This window comes from Nyctereutes procyonoides, unplaced genomic scaffold (assembly GCF_905146905.1).
Source record: "Nyctereutes procyonoides isolate TBG_1078 unplaced genomic scaffold, NYPRO_anot_genome, whole genome shotgun sequence".
In the NCBI taxonomy this organism is placed as follows: domain Eukaryota; kingdom Metazoa; phylum Chordata; class Mammalia; order Carnivora; family Canidae; genus Nyctereutes; species Nyctereutes procyonoides.
Window position 1 is genome coordinate 65,102,129 of NW_026575046.1, and position 16,779 is coordinate 65,118,907.

The 16,779-nt window shown below is 36.9% G+C and overlaps 1 protein-coding gene across 2 annotated transcripts in view; it reads left to right on the forward strand.

Moving 5' to 3' along the window:
- MICU1 (mitochondrial calcium uptake 1) overlaps window positions 1–16,779 on the forward strand; it is a 247,358-nt gene that overhangs the window by 188,797 nt on the left and 41,782 nt on the right. The gene's annotated exons all lie outside the window — the stretch shown is intronic.

The window sequence follows — 16,779 nt, forward strand, 5'->3', positions numbered from 1 at the left end:
CACGACTCTCTCTTTCTCTCTGTCTCTCTCTAAAGTAAATCCTTAAAAAAAAAAAATACCAAGCAAGTTCTGTTTCTCTTTCTCACCATTGTCACCATAAAAGACCTTAATGACTTTTATTTTCCTATTCTTTGGGGGAAAACATGTTTCTTTTTTCTTTTTCTTTTTTAATAAGGAGTGTGATACTGATGCGTTCTTGCCTTGTAGATACTTTACCTTTCATCTGCCTGTGATTAGACCCATCATTTCTTCCGACTTTCTGTATTAAAGCTTCAATGAGCTACCTATTCATGAGCCTCAGTCTCCCCATCTTCCTTCTATTGGTCTTCTTAGCTTGCCACTCAATTTAACTTGAATTCTAATTCTTGTATACTGTGTTCTACTCTTTGGCTCTCCATTTTCTGTTCTAAAAAATTGGCAGTTTCCAACATTATTTTTAGTGTATTGAAAAATATTAACCATTCCGTAGAACCTAAGGAGTTCATTGCCTACACAGTGACTTTCTGAATGGTCAGAAATAAAATGAGTGATAAGATTAAGCCAGCCAAAAAGGAATCAGTCATTTCAAGTGAGATAAACTGAGATTTGAGGTCTGGAGACCAAAGAATAGAATGTATTTCTAATTTTACATGTAATGCCCTTGAACTATAGTAGTTTTCTTTTTTGTTGTTGTTGTTTTTTTGTTTTTAAGATCTTATTATTTATTTATTCATGAGAGACAGAGAAAGAGGCAAAGACACAGACAGAGGGAGAAGCAGGCTCCTCACAGGGAGCCCGATGCAAGACTCGATCCCCAGACCCAGGATCACAACCTTAGCTGAAGACAGATGCTCAACTGCTGAGCCACCCAGGCATCCCTCAACTATGATTTTTTTTAGGTATTTTCTGAATAAAGTAGAAAATTGAGAATATGCAACTTAATATTCAGCTCAGTTCATATGGGTAAACATAGATATAACCTTAACAATTTTTTTGTTTTAGTGTAATAGACCTGTGTTTCTCTCGGTTAAACTATTTGGCTTTTATAGAACATAGGGTCCTGATGATGGATTCCTTGAATCCAGCCTTTTTACTAACCCAGCCACAATGATTTTTTCATGTCTTATGTCTATGGACATTGTTCTTATAGAAAACATCAACTAATGACTATTTGATTCTCTGTCCTCCTGAGTATAAACTGACAGTGTAACATAATTACCTGGGCTTTTTTTTCATATTTATTAGGAATATGCATACTTCTGTGATCTTAAAACCAGCCTGTAGTCATGGGCTTGTTAAATCATTTTTTTGTATAAACAGTATAATGCAGTTTTATCATGGCTATAATCATGCCAGTAATATACATCCATTGAGACTTACTTTATTTTATTATTATTTTTTAATTTAATTTTTTTATTTTTAGAGAGGGGGATGTGGCAGAGGGAGAGGGAAAATCCCAAGCAGGCGCCATGCCCAGGATGCAGCTTAATGTGGGGCTCAATTTCTGTGACCTTGAGATCATGATCTGAGCTGAAATCAAGAGTTGAATGCTTAGCCAACTGAGCCACCATGTGCCCTTCCACGTAGAGTAATTTTAAAATCTACCGGACTGTGTTGTAGTACTGATTTTGTCCCATTACTTTTCAAATCTCAGGTTCCTCTTACATAAATGGAGACTTTAGCTATTACACCTATCTTGGGGTAATTATGAGACTCAAATAAGAGAATGAATAGGAAACATTTTGTATATTATTATCCCTCAGTCCAGTTGTTTGTGTCCTGTATGTAGTAACTACAGAGCTTATTCTTACAGCTCCTATTTCCATAAATTTTTTGCATAAGCCCAGTTTTTATGGGAAAAGAAAGTTTATGATTTAACTTTTCATGCCCTAAGCATAGTTCCACTCCTGCCTCTGTTCCTCCTCATAAACATGCAAAAAGTGTGTGTGAAGAGGAAAAAGGAGAGTTAAGAGAATTACTGAGTTTTTCTTTCCTTTCTCAATTTTTTTATGTATTGTCTTTATAAAGAACAGAAAGTTTCTCTTTAAACACAGATGAAGCAAAAATAAATAAATAAATAAACAGAGCTGAAGCTAACAGAAGCAAGTGTGACCCCCAAACTATTATTTGGAGCTAACATTTATTGTTATTAATAATACTATTACCAATAGCTGACATTTAATCTATTCTAGTATGTGCTAGGTAGGCATTGTACTGCCATATTTCATGGAATCTAAAACATAAACAGTGGAAAAAAGAAAAAAGTAGGAAGATGGATCATTATTTTATGTGCCACTAAGAAAGGAAAAAAAAAATGCTGTCAAGTAAACCATGACAAAAATGCTTTCTTTACACCAAAAATATTTGGCTAATACCTATTAAAATGTGCTTGTAAGTTTAGATATATTATGTGTCATTCTTATACACACATAAAAGGGAATTATACACAAAATAGATTGGTCTAAAACTTCATCAGATTCAAAGTCCAACTCTTATAAATTTCTCTTTGACTCAAAACCTGTGTTTTTCCACACAGTACTGTCCTTTGAGCCATCAAGAGCATTAGTAATGTAGCATTTCTTAAAGGAATACTCCACTTTTACCTGGGATTTTCTTCTGAGCCATGGATGCCCGTTCAACACACGCTGATGTACTCATACAGCCAGTGACAACAACATTACAGCTGCTGCCTAGCCAACATCAATTGTAAAAACATACTGAGTTTAGAGATATTAAAATGCAAAAAATGTAAATAAGTAAATACATCTTAGAAAAGATAAATTGGGGTGATTATTTCTCAAGTATTATCTAACTTAACTCTCACAATAATCCCAAGAGAAAAGTATGTATTACACCCATCTTACAAACAAGGGAAAGGTTAAATTAATTGCTCAGGAGGTCATGGTGGATAAGTGATCAAGAAATACTAAACTCAAGTCAATCTACATAGCCTAAATTCTGCCACTGAAATATACAGCTTCATTTATATTCCCCATTATAATTAAGAACTCTGATGTGGATGCAGGATGGCTATCCTAATCCTTCCAGAACTGGGGGTGGGACCTCTGGATGGTGCAGTTGGTTGAGTATTGAACTCTTGGTTTTGGCTCTAGTCGTGATCTCGGGTTCATGAGATCAAGCCCTGTGTGGGACCCTGTGCTCTGTGTGGGACCTGCTTGGGATTCTCTCTCTCCTCCTCCCTCTGCCCCTTCCCCCTTCCATGCACACATTCTCTCTCTCAAATAAATAAATAAGTCTTAAGGAAAAAAAAAAGGAAAAGGGAGTATACAGTGCTGCATAAAGTATTTCTCAGAGGCTATCAAACTAGAAGTTTAGTGAATAAAGACTAAATGAAAAGATTCCTACAAATATCTTCAGCCAACTGTAGATACTATGATCTAGTCTTCTAATTCAGATGGGTGGTCTCTGTGTTTTGATAAAATATTCTCATTTTCCTAGTGGACTAACATATGGCTATAATGATTTTTCAACATTATCCTGGCTTGCATCTTATGAAAACTGATGATATGGTAATTTTCTAATGTCAAGTGACAGAAACTTTACTGATGAGTTTTTCTGGAACAAATTAATGTACCTGTCATTCTCACCTAATCTATCATTTCAGCATAGTTTCAGACTCTGAGTACAAATTGTTTTGGCCTGTGGAGTCTGGCATCACCTGTCTTGTCTGCATCCTTTGCTTGATTTACCTATTCTTATTGTTTCTTTAAGTTTGTTAGATGCAAGCTAAGTTTTACTGAGAAATTTTATACAGTTGACCCTTGAACCTTGGGGTTATGGGTAGTGACCCCTCACCCCATGCAGTCAACAATCTGCATATAATTTTTGACTCCCCCAAAACTTAACTACTAACAGCCTACTATTGACCAGAAGCCTTACCAATAACAAAAACAATCGATTAATACGTATTTTGTATGTTATATGTATTATGTACTCCACTCTTACAACAAAGTAAGCTAACAAAAATAAATTGTTATTAAAATCATAAGAAAAATAAGTAAATAAAATCATAAGGAAGAGGGGCACTGGGCTGGCTGAATCAGTAGAGCATGCAACTCTTCATCTCAGGGTCATGGGTTCAAGCCACTGTTGGGCATGGATCCTACTTAGAACAAGAAGAAGAAAATCATAAGGAAGAGAAACTACATTTACAATCTTATACTGTATTTATTGAAAAATTATGGGTATAAGTGGACCTTTGCAGTTCAAACCCATATTGTTCAAGGGTCAACTGTATATAACAATTCAGATAAGAAGCAAATGGAGCTTCATAGCAGAACCCACATTTAATCATACCCTTGAAACTCTTAAGGGGAACTTTAGGATTTTTTTTTTTACCTGGGATTAATTACAAATTCTAAAGAAGTGGCACAGTCTCTCCTTAGGTATTCAAGAGTGTAGGCTGGAAAGCGTGTCTTCTCCTACTAGATGATAAATACAGAATTGGTAGGTGATCTTATAAATGATGGAGAGATTTAATCAGTCAACCAAAATTATTCATTGAGCACATGCTGTGTGGCACAGCTCTGTTTATGACACAGTAAAATATACAAGGCATATATTCTGGGACACCTGGGTGGCTCAGCAGTTGAACATCTGTCTTTGACTCAGGGTGTGATCCCGGAGTCTGGGGATCAAGTCCCGCATCAGACTTCCCTGCATGGAGCCTGCTTCTCCTTCTGCCTATGTCTCTGCCTCTCTCTTTGTGTCTTTCATGAATAAATAAATAAAATCTAAAAAAAAAAAAAAAACCAAAGCATATTTCCTTCAAAAAGTGTGTAATGTTATGAGACAGATATAGGCACTTTAAAAAACAAAGGATAATATAAGATAAAGCATACTTTCCTATGAGATCTAGACCTTACTTACTGTAGGAGCACAGAAGACTCAGGAAAGTTGAGTGTGTTTTGGAATAATCAGTAGAACCATAAAGAGACATTAAGTTCATTGGAAGATAGGGTTTGTGTTGCCAGATAAGAAGGAGAACAACATCCCAGGCAGGGAAAATAACATAAAGAAAAACCCACAGGCACCTGGGTGGCTCAGATAGTTGGGCGTCTGATTTTGGCTCAGGTCATGATTTCAGGGTCCTGGGATTGATTTCCAGTCCGGGCTTGGTGGGGAGTCAGCTTCTCCCTCTCCCTTGGGCTCTCCCCCTGCTTATGTTCTCTGTGTCTCTCTCAAATGAATAATTTTTTTAAATTTTTTAAAAGAAAAACCCAAATGCTGAGCATAAAACAAGCCTTTCTCTGGAGCCATGTGGGATTCCAAGTCCTTTCACAGCTGATGAAAGTTTCCTTTGGGATACAAAAGGTGTGAAATTGATCGGATTCCCCTTGTTATGGAAAGGCTTTTGTGTTTATATTTTATCACTATGAAAAAGCATTAGGCACATGATCATCACAGCTTGGAGGACATGTTGCATATTTTAGTGAGTTGATGGCTAATTTACATCATGCTGGGGCCCACTAAAAATTAATATCCTCCTTTCCTCTGTTATGCAAATTTCGATATTCTGACCATTTGCCAGTGATTACTGCCTACTGACTTAGAGAGTTTTCTCCCATTATAATAATGGGAGAAAATTACCCATATTCTTGTGTAAAAATGGTAACATGAAGAAATTGGTGCCTCTGTCCCCAAGATTGGTATTAAAAGGTATTTGATTTGGTTTTTAATTTTTTCACTTTTCCTTTTTTTTTTTCTTTTTGGATCATGTAACTTTTTAATCTTTATTCTATTGATATGATATATTACATTAATTGATTTTCAGGTGTTAAACTACCTTTTCATTTGTGGGATAAATTCCACTTAGTTATATTGTATAATCCTTTTTATATGTTGCTAGATTTGGTTTGCTAGTATTTCCCTGAGACTTATTTTTCTTTATTCAGTCACTCACTATGATGAGGAAATGATCCACTGTGAATACACCAAGGCCAAAGTAAATTGTATATCTCACCTGTCATCATTATTTTTTTAACAGCTTTTCACACTGGCTGCTGCCTTCCACAGTTTGCCACACCTTTAGGTAAAGTCAGCACATCACGCCTTGTAGAGTGGTCATTAAGTGTCAAGTAATGAACAAGCTAAATCTTCAACTCTTTTATGAATGCTGACATGCTGTCAGCAATGCCAGGACAAAAACAGTATGGGAAAATGTTGTATTTTTCACCTTGACAGTAGATCCCAGACAGCTATCTACAGAAATGATGAAGTCAGAGGAAAACAAACAGGAAAACACTGACATACAGTGAAAGGAAACAGCACTTTGCTTTCCTATTACAATTAGTCCTTGGTTCTTATCTCCTAAAATTGGAGCTTTTATATTTTTTTCCAACAGTCAGAGTCTGTCTCCAAAACTCTTGTGATCTCATATGAAAAGAAGAATGTCCTTGAACTCTGAATAATGCTGAGCCTCAACTCTCAAAGGAATATATTAACACAAGACAGATTTTTTTTCTCTTGCTGTGAATTAGAATAAAATGGTTATTGAAAGCAGAAATTGGATATGATAAGATCTGCTTGCTGAAAGAGTTATCTTAAAGGGAAAAATAACTTCCGACTAATCCTATGAAACAATTCTATGTGGAAACATTAACGTCGTAGATTGATTGGAATATTAAATAGCACTTAATTTTGCCAGAGTCTGACTTGTTCATATTAATCAAAGTCTTAGGGAAAAATAACCACATGAATTTTGTGTAATTCAAAATGCCATGTGAGTTAATATATGGGAAACACTTAGAACAGGACCTGGCACATAACAAGTACTATATAAATGTTTGCTATTATGAGTGATAGAGTATGGATTATTCTTTAACAACCTAAGGAATTTTTTCAAACAAGTGTACTAGCCCTTTTATACTTTCTTTTCTTTGGAGCTGAACTATGTTTTTTTTTTCCCTTGCTTTCTCCTTTGCTCATATTGGGTTATATACCAGAGTGCCTGGGTAGCTCAGTCAGTTAAGTATCTACCTTCAGATCAGGTCATGATCTTGGGGCCCCTGCTTAGTAGGGAGTCTTCTTCTCCCTTTTTCTCTGCTCCTCCTCCAACTCATGCTTCCTCTCTCTTTCTCCCCTCTCAAATAAATAAATAAAATCTTTAAAATAAAATATTTGCTCATATACCTTTAAACAAAACAAAACAAAAAAGGAAGTTAACTGGACTGAATTAACTTGAGATTATTCAGTTTAAATGACCCCATGTTAGTCTAAATTCCCAAACATTCAGGCTAGTTACAAAGTCAGCAAACTGGAGGACTTTTTAAAACAAACTTAGCTGATAATCTCCTTTTTTGTTCTGAGGATTTAATCATTTTGTGTGGTATTGAGAAATCTATTTTAATATTTTGTTTTCTTTCTTTTTTTCCGTAAGATTTATTCATTTGAAAGAGAGAGAAAGCAAGAGTGTGAGTTGGAGGGCAGAGGGAGAGAGGGGGACAATCTCAAGCAGGCTCCATGCTGAGCAGAGCCCAATGTGGGTCTTAATCTCATGACCCTGATCTCATCATCCTACATCACGACGTGAACCAAAACCAAGAGTCAGACACTCAACTTACTGTGCCACCCAAGTTCCCGTTTTTTTTTTTTTTATTTTAAAGAAGAAACCATAAATTGATGCTTAGCCTCTTATCTCACAAGGGAAGAATTGCTGGATAAAAGCCAGTGAAACAATTCATAAAGAAAAAGGTCCATGCATTTCACTGTAATGAAGATTTAAAGCTTGTATGCATTAAAAAAATAATAAAACTTCTGTTCATAAAGCAAACTTAAAACTATATTTTAAAAGCAAATATTTTTAATCTTATAAATTAATGAGACAAATATGAGCATTTCTACTAAAAAAAAATAGGCAAAGAACATAAAAAATTAAAAGGAAGATATAGAAATGACCAGTACACATTAGAAAATTGGTCAGCCTCACTAGTAATGGTAAGTTACCATTTGAAGTATCTGGGTGGCTCAGTTGATTGAGCATCCAACTCTTGAGTTTGGCTTGGGCCCTAACCTCATGTCTCGTGAGATCAAGCCCAGAGTGGGGCTCCTTGCTCAGTGGGAGTCTGCTTGGATATTCTCTCCCTCTGCCCTTTCCCCTACTTGTGCTCTCTCTCACTCCCTCAAATAAATAAATAAAATCTTTAAGAAAAAAAATAAGTTACCATTTTCCCCCCAGCAACAATTTTTTTTATTATCATACCTGATATTGTCAAACGTACTAAGAAATATGTATTCTCATGTACTACTGGGACTATAAATTGATATAGCTTCCTGGAAATTAATTTGGTAATATGAACCAAGAACATTAAAGAGTTTATACCTACCCCTTTTAGGCAAACTAAATTGGCAAAAAATAAAAAGTCTGACAATACCAAGTGCTGAAGATGAGAAGCTAGGGGAACTCTTATACATAGCTAATAAAAGCACTGGAGATTCTTCTGATATTTTATAATAAATAATAATATATAAAATATATTTTGTAATATGTAATACATAGATACAAAAATATATGATCAAAATAATATATAAAATATAATATGTAAAATATAAAATAATAAAATAAATATTATAATAATTGAATATTCATAAGCCAGCAGTTCCATTTCTAAATACATACGCAGGACTAGGAATTCTTATTCCTGTTTCACAGACACTAATAGAAGAATGTTCATGATAGCATTATTCGTAATAGCAAAAAAAGCTGACAATAACTCAGATATCCATTTATAGGAAAACTGATAGTGGTACTTTCAAACAGCAGAAATCTATAACAGTAAAACCAAAAGAAGTACACATAAATGTGTCAACATCAATAAATCTTAGAAATATAACACTGAAAAAAATACATATAACACTGAAAAAAACTAATTATGAAAGAATATAATCAGTATGATACCATTTTATGAAGTGCAAAAGCAAACAGAAATAACAAATTGGTTAGGGACACAAACATGTTATAAACTAAAAAAAGAACAAGGCAATAGAAAAATCCAGAGGGTAGTTACCTCTTACAGGAGAGCCGGAGATGAGCTTCCACCATTGTGCTAATTCTTCCTCTCTCAAGTTAACTGGAAGGTTCATGGTGTTTTTATTATTATTATGCTTCATAACTTGTCTGTTTATGTAAATTATTTTGTATATATCAAATATTTCATAATTTCAAAGAGCTTATAGAGTCTTCATGATTCTTTTTTATTTTTATTGTTTTTTTAAAGATTTTATTTATTTATTCATGAGAGACACAGAGAGGCAGAGATACAGACAAAGGAGAAACAGGCTCCATGCAGGGAGCCCAATGTGGGACTCGATCCCAGGACCCCAGGATCATGCCCTGGGCCGAAGGCAGGCGCCAAACCGCTGAGCCACCCAGGGATCCCCAATGATTCTATTTTTAGAGATCAATCCAAAAACAATGAAAAAATAAGTGCAGAAAAAGTTTATCTCAATGGTGGTATTTATTGTGACCCCAGAGTGAAACAATCTAATCCAACACTGTTGGATCAAGATTATATATAAATATCAAGATATTTATATCTTGCCCTATTCAAGAAAGGATTTCTTTTTTTTACAATTTTATTTTTTAAATAATCTCTACATTCAACGCGAGACTCAGACTCAAAACCCTGAGATGGAGAGTTACATGCTCTACCACCTGAGCCAGCCAGGCACCCCAAGAAGGAACTTTAAAAGGCCTTAAAAAATGCATTCAGTGAGGGATCCCTGGGTGGCGCGGCGGTTTGGTGCCTGCCTTTGGCCCAGGGCGCGATCCTGGAGACCTGGGATCGAATCCCACATCGGGCTCCCGGTGCATGGAGCCTGCTTCTCCCTCTGCCTCTCTCTTTCCCTCTCTGTGACTATCATAAATTAATTAATTAATTTAAAAAATTAAAAAAAAATACATTCAGTGAGACAAAAGTTAATTAAAACTTGCTGAGAAATGAAAGTTAAAGGAAGAAGGTAAGAGAAAGCCAAGAGTAAGATTATTATGACCAATATAAATTATAAAGTCTCCTGTTCTTATTAGAGGTAGGCCACAAATTTTATTCTAAGTTTCCAGTAACCAGGATAAAAAAGGGAAAGATGATTCATGGTGCTTTTAAGATAAGAGCAAATCAACTGTGCTGATTGAGACCAGAGGGAAATTTCCCCCCAGATTCACTGTGCAGGCAAGTTATTTAAATTCTGTTTTCTTGCCTATAAAAATAGAATAATAACAGTACCTGTTATATAGTGTTGTGAGGATTACATAAGGTAAGTTCCCAAGACAGCACCTGCCAGGTGGTAATAATCATTCAAATAGATTACTGATTAGCGGTAATGAATGACATTCTCGAGAGTGTTCTTACAGAAAACACTGTCATGGCGGCAGTGGAGAGGAGAAATGGAAATCCTCTCAATAGGACAGTGCTGTGAATTAATTTTCTGGTGTTTTGTCTGTACTCCTTCAGTACATATTTATCAGGCACATCCTTTACGCATGTTTCCTGACAATAGATGGCCAGGATATAGGATTTACATAGTGTTCTGCTTCAGCCAACTGTCGGTAGTCTAATCTTGAAATCATTCTAATGTGTTTTAAAGAATAAAATTTGTTGCATTTACTTTTTCAGCTTTCCAAATGTGAAAGTAATTTTCCGTGATCAGAGACTGACCAAACACAATTATGAGAAGAGCAGTGAGAAATAGTAATTGAACTTAGTTAACACCTACCGAGAACAGAATAACCAATTGAGGCTTTTAGCTTCCTGGACAGGGATATCATGGTGATAAAAATATTAATTGCTACATTTAATGAATGCTAACTATGCAGCAAACTCTGCTAATTTTGTTGTATATATTACCTCATTTAAACCTTCCAACACTTTGAGGTTGTGAATATTCTCTCCATTTTTTTTGTTGTTGTTGTTTTTGTTTTTTTGGTGGGAAGATTTTGAAGCCTTAGAGGGAGTAAGCCACTTAGCTAAAGTCACAGCAGCAAGTATAGGGTCAAGCCAGAATTTGAACTCAACCTTGCTGATTCTAAAGTCCTTGTTCGTAGTCACTTTAATATGTTACCTTTCACAGAATGAAACCAAAACTTACCCTACCTTGAAACTCCTAGTTCCAGATCTAAAATGTTTTCCCCTGACACCCTCGGTCAAGTACACTCTGATTTTTACTATCCTGTAATAAGCTTATGTATCAGTCTGGTTATCTTCCTGGTTTTGACTATCAGACTGAGAAATTAGCCTTCTTCTGGTCTAACTGTATGACTGATACTCATGCCGTGTAGTCTCTTCATTTGGTCACCACCTTGGACTTAAGAATAGTTTTAAAATGGAAAGAACCCTTGGTTTTGAAGTAGAAAAGTTCAGCAGTTTAGTAATCTATAATCTCATGGTCCTAGATTCTGAGGATTATTTTGGCCCTCACTGAGCACACTGAACCATGTTGCCTCCATTCCAAATTGTGGGCTTCTTCCTCAGCTTGCCAGTTAGCCAAAAGACAACAATATTAGTGTTGACAGTGAAGATGCAGTTTATATTTAATGATCAAGGAAACTCAGGCTCTGGGCAATTTGACCTGGGGCTCTCTGAAGTTCCCTACCAACTACAGAAACAGATTTCCCATTCAAACTATGACATGTGTGTGTAATGCTCACTGAGTGTGTTTGCAGTAGAGAGAACCTGGCCTGTCACTGTTTTTCCTTTTGGTAGGCATAACAGACCGTTGTTCTGAGACTCCTGGTAGGAGTAGCAGCGGCATGATGAAGATCTCAAAAGACAAATAAATACTTGGGGCCCCTGGCTGGCTCCAGTCAGAGCATGTGACTCTTGATCTCAAGGTCATAAGTTCAAGCCCCATGTTGGGCATAGAGATTACTTAAAAAAAAAAAATCAAAAGACAAATACTTTCATGTTGAAAAACAGATGTGTTCAGCTCAGTGGCTTAAGATTACTCTGTATTAGTTGCATTGTGCAGTTCAGAAACTAGGAAAAGCCTATCATGAAAATTATCACTCTGAAATACTTGTATAGGGGCAGGATTTACTCTAGAGGATAAATAAAATCTCCTGAAAGATTACTGTATGAAAGAGAATAAGGTTGAAGTTTACATTTGTTGAGATAGACTAACATCGAAAGTCTGTAATAAATCAAGATTCATTTGCAGATACTGATTTCCTTTCCCTTTTGTGACTTTTTAAATCTTGTTTTTGGCTTTTGTTCATAATACATATTTTTTTTCTCTTTCTGCTTCCCATATTCCTTAAATCATTTCATCTAGATATACAGACCATCTGTCCTTCCAAAAGGCTATTCCTTCTCTCAACAAGGGGCAGGGGTGGGAGCAAGAGACATAATATGGAAAGGAAGCCAGGAAAAATCTCATGGACAGTCTTTTGGCTCCACTTCCCTGGCCCTTCTTTGCAACCCCCTGGGGAACAACAGGGAGCCAACAGCTTGTATCCATTTGAGAAAGTGGCAGTGGCTACAGAAGAGAAAATACTAGGCTGTTCAGCTCTCTTCCTAGACAAGAAAAGCAATGCAAATGGTCGATGGTGTCCTGGAATGCACACAATTCTGTGCCACAAGAGCAAATAGATTGGAATTTCTTGTCATTGAAGTGGAACATAAGAGGATTGAAGTGAAATGGAAGCTAGTCATTTGAATTGCTTCCAAATACACAATTGGAAGATCTCTACATTATAATTTTGTAATAACCTATGTCTTTCCCAAAAGACAGTCTCATGACCTGGGGGATTACGTGCACCCCCTGCTCCAGGACTTGCACCGACAGGATTTTATAGGCTTATGTTACACACTTCATCCCAAGAGCTGTGTGATGTCTAGCTGTAGCCCGTGAAAATGTAGCCCCAGTGAATATCCTTGAGAAATTGCCCTTGAAGCTCCCTAGCCTCAGCCTAGGAGGTCTTCAGCTAATAAAAGTTGTGAATAGCACGTTAGTTCAAGCCAGTTTCCATTTGCCGTTTTGTATGTAAAGAGAAGCCACTCTCTCCCACCTCCTCCAGTTGTGTTAAGATCCCAGATACAAGGCAGCCTTGACTCAGAGGAGCCTTAAAACCTAAAAGGAGAAGTGCTCTCTGAAATCAAATTACAGAGGAGGTAGTAGCTTTGAAGCTTCATGGAGCTTTCATATTTCATGGAGCTGAGTTTTCATACTTCATGGAGCTGAGTTTTAGAGTTTTTAGGCCCTTTGAGGTTCCAACCCCATAAAAATAATAACAATAATAGAACCCGTTGTCCAAAGTCATGTCTGAGTTCTCAAAAGAACATTAATAAAAATATTAATTTGAGCATTAGAATTGTCACTTGGAAATTTCTACTGGAAATTGTCTTTGAAAAAATCACAGAGGTGAGGCTTTCTGCTCCTGTGGAGAGCAGATTAAGACGGGCCTTTCCCAAGCCTGGAGCAAGCTGCTGCTGCCGCCAACACTATAAACAAGAAACATTTCACCCTTGAATCTCTCATGTAGGATAAAGCTTCAAATTCATCTAATTCAGATATATGAAATTTCTCCATGGTTGTGAAATCTCCCAGAGAAAGAGAAAATGAGCACCCAAAATTGTGAAGGCCTGCCTGAGGGAGCAGGGACCACCACTTTGTTTCCCTTGCCTCTTAAAGCCTCTAGGTGATCTGTGCATCTCCAGCTTCTGCCCAGGGACCACCTTTCCCTGAAGATCTGATGTAAACATTACAGAAAGTATTCCCATTTGCAAAAATGTTATCAGTCATCCGTTTCGTTTCAGGAAGGGACATTGAACTATAATTCAAACTTAATTAGAATCCTGAAAACTTTTGATATTGTCAAACATTAATCAAAAAAACTAATCAGCTCTTTAGAAGTGATAGGGTAGCAAAAATGAAATATTGAGTAGTTGAATTTAAAAAAAGAGGCCTTAATATTGACAATGTTGATTTCTTTGGAAATAGTTTTGAAGTTTTGCGTCAAGGGCGGTTTCCAATAGTTTTAAATATGATTAAGCCCGGGGCACGTGGGTGGCTCAGTTGGTTAAACAGCTGCCTTTGGCTCAGGTCATAATCCTGGGGTCCTAGGATGGAGCCCCACGTTGGACTCCCTGCTCAGCAGGGAACCTGCTTCTCTCTCTCCCTCTGCCTGCTGTTCCACCTGCTTGCGTTCTCTCTCTCTCTGTCAAATAAATAAAATCTTTTTAAAAATTTAAATATGACTAAGCCCAATAGTCCTGTTAGTTTGTCCAAAACAACGCAGTGCTGTCCCATAGGATGAATATGTACCATTGGTTAGAAGGATGAAATAGTCTGATATTGAGATACAGTCTGTGGATGCAGACAGAGCTGAGTTTGAATCCTAACTCTGCCACATGGTTACCTTGGTTTTCTCATTTGTAAAACGGAGCTGATAACATCTACTCCATAGTGTTGTTAAGTGATTAAATGAAGGGATATGGGATCCCTGGGTGGCGCAGCGGTTTGGCGCCTGCCTTTGGCCCAGGGCGCGATCCTGGAGACCCGGGATCGAATCCCACGTCGGGCTCCCAGTGCATGGAGCCTGCTTCTCCCTCTGCCTATGTCTCTGCCTCTCTCTCTCTCTCTCATTCTGTGTGACTATCATAAATAAATAAAAATTAAAAAAAAATAAATGAAGGGATATATGGGGGAAGTTCCTGGCCCATAGTACATACTCAGTAAATGGTTCCTGATGTTAAAATGTAGCTCTTGTGTCCTGTTCCCACTAGAGAAGGTGTATGTATAAGTCAAGTTAACCATACTAACTGAGGAGATAAGAATTGAAAGAGTATTTCACTCTTAGCTACATACTTCCTTATTTTGTCCTATATGTAAGTCTTATCTCCCTACTAGGAGGTAGTGAAGTTCTGGAGGACAATATCATCTCCTTCTTTACTCCACAATGACTAACAGTGCTAGAGAACTAGTAGACATTCAGGAAATGTTTGTCGACATGACCTTACTTAGCAATGTCTTATGTCTTTCTACACCCCTCATATGAGAACAGGATTATGCCCTACCATGTAAAAATCTTAAAATTTCCTGGTAATTGTTATTTTCCAATAAAACTATGGGGATATTTTACCATCTTCAAATTGTTTTGTTTTCTAATTGGTTTCTGGCCCCATCTTTAGCCATTTTGTTATTTATACATATGTAAGTATCATTAACACTGCAGCTGGCACTATAATAACTTTCCTGTCTCCAATTTTTTTAGGTGATAAGGAGGGGCAGAGGGAGAGGGAGAGAAAAAGAATTCCAGGCAGGCTCTATACCCACCATGGAGCCCACATGGGGCTCAGTCTCACAACTCTGAGATCATGACACGAGCTGAAACCAAGAGTCAGCTGACTGAGCCACCTGGGCGCTCCTTCCTGTCTCCATTTTTTTTTTTCTGTCTCCATTTTTAAATGAAAATCTTCATTTTCTAATATTATTGAAATTAGCTAGAGATCCTTTATACTTAACTTTTCCATCTGCATATTTAAGTATATTTAATGATTTTTCAGTAGTTTTGTGGTAAATAAACATATCTAATTAAGGCACTTTTCAAGCTCTATTGATGTCCTAGCATTTGATGACCATTTTGGGGAAAACCTAAAAATGTGTTACTTTTCTTTGAAATCCTTAAAAGTATGAGTATATAACAATATTAAGTACAGACTGAGGAACTGATAAGACTTTACAAATGTACAGTTGATCAAATTTATAATAATTAGCTTTTTTCAGAGTTGTTTTAATGGCAATTAGCCTACTCAGATTTTCTACTTTTTGACTCAATTGAGGAGGTAATTATTTTTCTTAAAAATCTTCCATTTCTTGGGGCACCTGGCTGTATCAGTTGGTTAAGTGTCTGACTCTTGATTTTGGCTCAGGTCATGATCTCAGGGTTGTGAGATCAAGTCCCGTTGGGCTCCACACTAGGCATAGAACCCGCTTAAGATTCTCTCCCTCTCTCTCTGACTCTTCCTCCCCCTACCCCTGCCAAATCTTACATTTCTTGAGATTTAGGGTCATAACATAAAATTCTAAACTGAATTCATCTTCAGTGTCTATATTTTTTGTTGTATATAACTTGTCTTTTTTTTTTTTTACAATTTTTCAGTTTTAATTGTGTGTTAGGATTTTCTTTTTTGAATAAATCAGGCAAACTGAGGTTTTATGGGGACGTTTTGGGCAGTTGGAAGACCACTTTTGGCCATTCCTTCTAAGTTTCGATTTATCATGTTCCCATTCCCATTCATTTCTACCAGCACATAATTGCAGGTTTTGTGAAAGTTGTTTAGGAGTTTTGTGTCTGTGACTTCCACAAACATCTGTCATTAACTTCTAGTTTTTGGCATATTCCCCACTGTCTGAGAGCACCTCCTTACCATAATGAGGAACTTCTGCATAGCCTTCCCTCACCTCTAGCATTCAGTGCTCGTCTTCCTGGTCTTCCTGTTCGAGAACTCAGTAAGCTTTTGGCAGTGTCCTCTACCATTTCCTGGGAGAGTGCACTTATTTCCCAGAGGGCAGGGGGATTTGAGTGTCAATGTTTGCTACATTCCTTCAATCTGGTCCCATCTGCTCTTAACTAGCTGCCAGTCCTCTAAGTCTGTGACAGGTAGATGGTTTTCCCTAGTTTGAGTCCTAGGGGAGAATCACCCTCCTTTGTCATTCCTTTGTTGATTATAATAAGTACTGGCAGAGTGTGATAATTAGCTTTTGAATTACCTCTGAGTAGCAGGTACATAGATGATTCAGAGAGCACTTATTACCAATAATATTACTCATGAATTGGAATGGAGT